General features: G+C 41.8%; 1 long non-coding RNA gene across 2 annotated transcripts; it reads left to right on the top strand.

Annotated features, from left to right (window-relative positions):
• Window positions 1–4388: 4388 nt before the first annotated feature.
• Window positions 4389–5701, top strand: LOC109750806 (uncharacterized). Of its 2 annotated transcripts, none has more exons than XR_012181469.1 (2): window positions 4389–4932; window positions 5341–5701. It is a non-coding gene; the product is annotated as an uncharacterized lncRNA (long non-coding RNA). The 2 variants fall into 2 exon arrangements; XR_002229997.4 differs by having other exon boundaries at window positions 4389–4936.
• The last annotated feature ends 677 nt before the right edge of the window (window positions 5702–6378 follow it).

Raw genomic sequence — 6378 nt, 5'->3', positions numbered from 1 at the left:
CTACTACGGTACTCAACTTCTCATCAATGGATGAACAAAGTAACAAACAATTCCCAGTGGGTGATAAAGAGATAAAGGGGAGAAGATGCAATCCAGTGGAACAAGAAGATAAGAGGGGAGGGAAGAAATAAGCTTCCTCGCGCTGGCTGCGAGGCGGTCAGGCTGTTGTGGCGCTGGCGCGCTGCCGTCGTCTACTGGGGATGAGGGCAGGAAGAAGCATGGCGGCTAGGTTAGGATTGGGGAATCGGGAGTCCCTCGGTGTGTCATCCTTGTGTGCAAGTACAATCCTTTTCTATGAATCCAGTACGATGCGTGTGAAGGATGTCGGCCTGCTGGGCCACTTTTCGTTGCTGGGCTTCTGGGCTCATTCACTTTTTAGCCTGCAGTTCGGTGTTTTCGGTCACTTCGGTGCATCGTGCATGGAAACCGATATCACCGAATGAAATTCGGTTTTCTCCAGTTCAGTACCGAACAGAGCATCGAATTTTCGGTTTTCGGTTTAATCGGCTTCGGTCCCGGTTTATTCGGTGCGGTTTTCGGTCCTCGGTTTTTTTGCCCACCCCTAGTCGTGAGCTAGAATTAATTCTGAGGTCTGGACGGGTGCGTCAGTGTGGTATTCGATCTGGTTTGACACCCAACTCGAAAACGCGAGATTGCGAGAATTTGAGGTGTATTCTAGGTTCCCGAACCTGATGATTCATCCAGGAGCAAAACTTTTGCTCTAGCCGAGGTGGTCAGTCGAATCCGCATGGAGCGTGATGCTACCAAAGACAAAAAGTCATCCTGGAAAGAAGGTCAAGCCACAGCCGACGTGATCATCAATCTGGAGGCGTGCCATCGAATTGCTTCGATTACGCATAGGGACCTATGTGGGCTACCAATGTCGGAGCTAAATTCGGTAGATCTCGGGTAGGGAGACCTGATCAGGTAGCTTGGCATGATGGTAACATGAGACATGGTGTTTACCCAGGTTCAGGCTCTCCCGAAGAGATAATACCCTATTCTTGCTTTGATTGTATTGTTGTCAATGGGGTACGAAGTATAGGTGATCTACCACGAGACCGAATGTGAATGAGTTCGGGCATCTACGACCTTCACTCTTGGTTTATATAGATACCGGGGGTGCCTAGGGTTCACATATGTCGGTTGCATCTAGGGACAAACGTGTCGGGGACTACCTCTAAATCTGGAGTATGCTCCAAGTCTTTGAGAGATTCCTTCTTGGCACTCTCGGGCTTAGACAAACAAGGCCCATCAGTTGATAACCTTAGGGGTCATCGGCCCAGTCCATGCGACTGGTGACCGACATAGTGAGTACCCCCTAATCTAGGACTCCATCAAACGGTGTGATGGGCATAAAAATATCACTCATCGCGTTTTCTGAAGAAATAAGGTGAGTTGGTGGCGTTGTGGCTAATGGTGTTACAAACTCTGGCTTGTTTATAGTGATGCCAACACTCTTGGACTTCTTGGCTGGCTTCTAGACCTTTTGTGAAACCTTATTGAAAGTGCAACTAATCCCCGACTGGTTTTGGTAATTAAAAACAACATATACATCATTGATTTAACATTCATTGCAAATATATTTTAGAAAATATCAATGATTGGCATGGCAAGGACTAATGGATGTGGACCCCTCAAGACATCAAGGACAAGAATTAGCTACTCCAAGACTCTACATTTTTGGTTTAGTGATCTAAGATCACATTGAGTCCCTTAGGAAAGTCAATACTATTAAAAGGGGATGAGGTATTGTTGATGAGGCTGTTGCTCATGTGCTTTGTGGTATTGCTCCAAAAACCCTAAATCACTTTCTCAAAACACATTTGGCCAAACCCTAATTTCCTATCTCAGCCCCACCAAAATTATCCTATCCGGACCCACCGAGATGATCACTAGCAATTCGGTTTGACCGAAAAGGATATCGGTCCCACCAAGATGAATTGACCAAGTTTCTGTGATGACATTATTTCACTTCGGAATCACCGAGTTAAAACAATCAGAATTTCCGAGACAGAGTTCTGCCCTAGCGATTGCACTTTGGTCCCTCCAAGTTGTTCCACTTCGGTCCCATCGAAAAGCCCAACGTTCATACCTTTTACACTAATCGGTCTTACCGAGTTTTACATTTGGTCTCACCGATTTGGGTCAAAAGTGTATAACAGTTGGATTTGGGGTGAAGGCTATTTATACCCCTCCACCCCCACCTACTCTCTAAGAGAGCCATCAGAACGAAACACAACTTCCACCATTCATTTTCTGAGAGAGAACAACCTACTCATGTGTTGAGATCAAGAGATTCCATTCCTACCATTTTTACCTTAATTTCTAGCCTCTTCAAGTTGCTTTCTGCTCCAATCCTTCTCCTACCCAAGCCAAATATGTGTGAGATAGATTGAGTGTTGAGGAGTCTATCATTTGAAGCACAAGAGCAAGGAGTTCATCACCAACACAACATCTATTACCTTTTGGTGAGTGGTGTCTCCTAGATTGGTTAGGTGTCACTTGGGAGCCTCCAAGATATGGAGTTGAATCAAGGAGTTTCTAAGGCAAGGAGATCGCCTACTTCATGAAGAACTACCCGTGTGAGGCTAGTCCTTCGTGGACAGAGGCCATGGTGGAACAGACAAGGTTGCTTTTTCATGGACGCTTCATGGGTGGAACCCTCCATGGACTCGCGCAACTGTTATCCTCCGTGGGTTGGAGTCTCCATCAACGTGGATGTACGATAGCACCACCTATCGGAACCACGCCAAAAATCTCCGTGTCTCCATTGCGTTTGAAATCTCCAAACCCTCATTTTCTTACATGTACAATGTTTTACTTTGTGCTGCTATACTCTTAGAATTGCATTTGTAGGGTGATACTAGACTAGGTAAAATTGCTAAAATCTGCCCACAACTAAAACTGAGAAAACGATAGACTTTTATTCGGTCAAGTAGTCTAATCACTCCCCTCTAGACATACTTTCGTTCCTACAAGTGATATCAGAGCTTTGGTCTCCGTTGCTCTGCTCTTCGTAGCCTTGGTTTCACGACCTAGGAGAGTATGGCATCTAGTGAGGGTAATTATAATCGTTAGGTCTTTTGGCACCAATTTTTTTTGAATTTTTTGAAAAAAAAAATCTCCAGATTATACTGTTCATGGTGGTATCATAAGAACTAAAACTCGGATGGACACTTTCCAACACTTTTGTCATGAATGCAAATGACATTGACATATAGGTGATGTTTTCGAAATATTTTGGTATCTTATTTGCATTTTTATAATTTAGTATAAATTGGTTATGAAGTTTTCAAAGTGATGGTCAAACGGTCAACGTGCAAAAGCATAAGAGCAGTGAAGTGACTTGGACGGAACCAATGAAATTTGGAAATTAGGGATGTAACAACCGAGTGGGACACAACTAGGGGCATAAAACAAATTATCCCATTAAAAATGTTCAATCGTATTAACAAATTTTTGTCTTATAATTGAAAAAGTTATTATTTTTAAAAATTCATCATATATTAAAAAAATCAATATCTACTTTTTTGTTATCCTTTTTGTGTTCAACATGTATCTAATTTTTTCATACACATTGTACATTTTTTCCGTATACATCAGCTTTAACATTTTTTTCAAATACATGTTTTGATGCCTAGTTTTTTTCATACATATTGTACATTTTTCGAATACATCTAGAACATTTACTAATATTCTTTCAAATACTTGTTTTGAACATTTTCTTAATACACGTTGAAGCATTTATTGTATGATGTGAAGCATTATTTTTAACCTATGTGAACATTTTTATACATTGGATAATTTTTAAGAAATGTCACAAGGATTTTGTTGGAAACACTTGAACAATTTTTAACATGTTATATACAGTTTTTTGAATTGTACTAAATATATTTTTCTATTGCATGATTTGTTTACATTCATAACAGTTTTAGAAAATGTCACGTGCATTTTTTGAAATGCGAGAACATTTTCGTAATGTCACATACATTTTGTTTGAATGGTACAATCATTTTAAAAGGTTAAATAGAACATTTTTCTATACTACATTTTACAATTTTCCATTGTGTGAAGAACACTTTCATAAAAATTAGTAATTTATTTTTATAAGTATATGTATTTAGTATTTTTTATGAATAAAAAGGAAAAAAACATGCACGACGAAGCCACGTGGGCCGGCCTAATACCGGCTCCCCTGCAAGCGACTCTCGTATAGGTCTCGCTGTGGGCGGGACGTACCGCGGGCGAATCCTATACAGCGCCCTCAGCGATGAACCCCTATTTCTCGCACAGCGACTCTCGCGTCTGGGGGGAGCCGGTACATTGGCCGGCCCAGCGGCGCGGACGCAAAGCCTGTTTTTTTTTTCTTCTGTTTTCTGTTCTTTTGTACTTTTATTTATGTTCCAAAATAGTCTATATATATATATATATATATATATATATAGAAACTCTATTAGTGACCCAGGGTGAAGAATATAGTAATTCTTCACCCTGGTCGATTGTTCGCGCCACGGTGTGGCTCAACCCAGGATGAACGAAAGTAAAGTTTTACCCAAAATTGTATCCTACCGTCGTAAGATTACTTTGACGCCGGAAGCGGTTCACTGGCCATGGTGATGAGCTAGCCTACTCCCCCGTACAGTTTTCAATTAGATGCTTACGGTTTCGACTGTGAACGGCGACTAGCGGGCGGCGATCGGCGGGTGGGCTCGATGGTGCGGTGCTCGGCGGAGGATTCACTCGCTTCCCTGTCCATCTCCATCCCGTCCTTTCGTGTGACCTGGAGGCCTACAATGGCGGCGGGGGCGGAGCGTACTACGATTTCGACTGCGGCGGCGACCCCTCCCAAATCCACCCCACTGTTGTGTCAGCGAAGGCTCCTGTGACAACCAATTTCACCGGAGAATACGTCTGTGACAGCCCTCCTCTGTAAGTACGTGTGCTCTCGCTATCCCTTTCTCTAACCCTAGTATTCCCCTTTATTTTTCCATCCACCTCGTTCTGTTGGATGCCGAGGAAGGAAACCGATGCTTTCTACTGTATTTTCTTAGGCAAAACCAGTGCTTTCAATTTCTAGGGTTCTTGCCTTTATTCCTCGATCTGGAAGCTCAGTTAATCTAGGTCTTGTTTTTGTCTTCCTCGATCTGGAAGCTCAGTTATCTAGTTCTTGTTTTTGCCTTCCTCGATCTGGAAGCTCGATTTCAAATTGGATTGTAAAAGTTCCTCCTCCGCCTCTTCTTTCAGATGCCCATGTTTTCTAAGATCTGAGATTGATAGCAATTTTATTAGCTTGACGCTTATTTGCGTGATAACAAACATGGGTACATATATGAACAGTGGCGGTACTGCAAAAAGGAGCTTCTGATGAGGGAGATCAAGAAGAGGTTGTACCTTGTCCATGGAAATGGGATGGCACCATGTCAATGGAGGAAAAGAATGCCATGTCAATGGCAAAGAGGAAGAGGAGCAAAAGGCTCCTGAGGAGGAGGAAGAACACAAGACAAGATTATCTTATTTGATCCAGCCAAGGGTGATAGCTCTGTTTCTTCTCTGCTTTTGATGAACTATTCCCTCCTTCCTTCGAGCTCCATTGTTTTGAGCAAATTGGCTTGGCCCTGCTTAATCAATTAATTTCTCATGGAAAGAAGAAAATACTGAAATTTAAATTTGTTACCCTTCCTCGATGGAGGCTGCATTATTTTCTTGAGCAGATAACTCCTATTCCATTGTAGGTTCTCTACTTGCTAGATGCGAGAAAAAATGGTTGTTCTGAAAAAAGTGTGATTAATTAGACAAGATGACTTGTTTACTTGTAGTTAGTAGCTGCTACTTTGGATGAATGATTTACTCAAATAGTTAGCTGTTGTAATTCGCTAGTTTTTCACTAGTCATTTGATAACAGAAGAAAGTTAAACTCCATGTCTCTGTATCGAAGGATGCAGGAACAGTAAGGAACCTCAGTTTACAAAGAAATACGCATGATATCAATGTGAATGCTTGATGCTTCTTTTTTGACACCGGTCAAAGCTAGCTAGCATATATAGTCATGGTCATAGCACATATTCCAAAGGTAGGCATGACTCTTAGTTGATTTCTATGGGGGGTACTTATTAATTCAAACTTTAAGCATATACTGTCTTTTCTTCTGAAGCTACATGATGCATCCTTTTTCTCCTCATTTAAGATCCAAGCTGCATAGGTGACTCATAATATAGGGCTGGATATTTTCTTGCCACTCACAACATGTCAACATACTAAACTCAGTTACGCGGTTTGTAGACATTCATTATATTAACCGCCAGTTGCCCAACCTGACACTAACAATTGATTATGTCTACTAACTTTGACACCGTAAAGGGAGATTGCCTAATTATG

The sequence above is a fragment of the Aegilops tauschii genome, chromosome 1 (genome assembly GCF_002575655.3).
Source record: "Aegilops tauschii subsp. strangulata cultivar AL8/78 chromosome 1, Aet v6.0, whole genome shotgun sequence".
Lineage (NCBI taxonomy): Eukaryota > Viridiplantae > Streptophyta > Magnoliopsida > Poales > Poaceae > Aegilops > Aegilops tauschii.
Note: the sequence above shows the minus strand (reverse complement) of the source record. Positions and strands in the feature narration are given on the sequence as shown.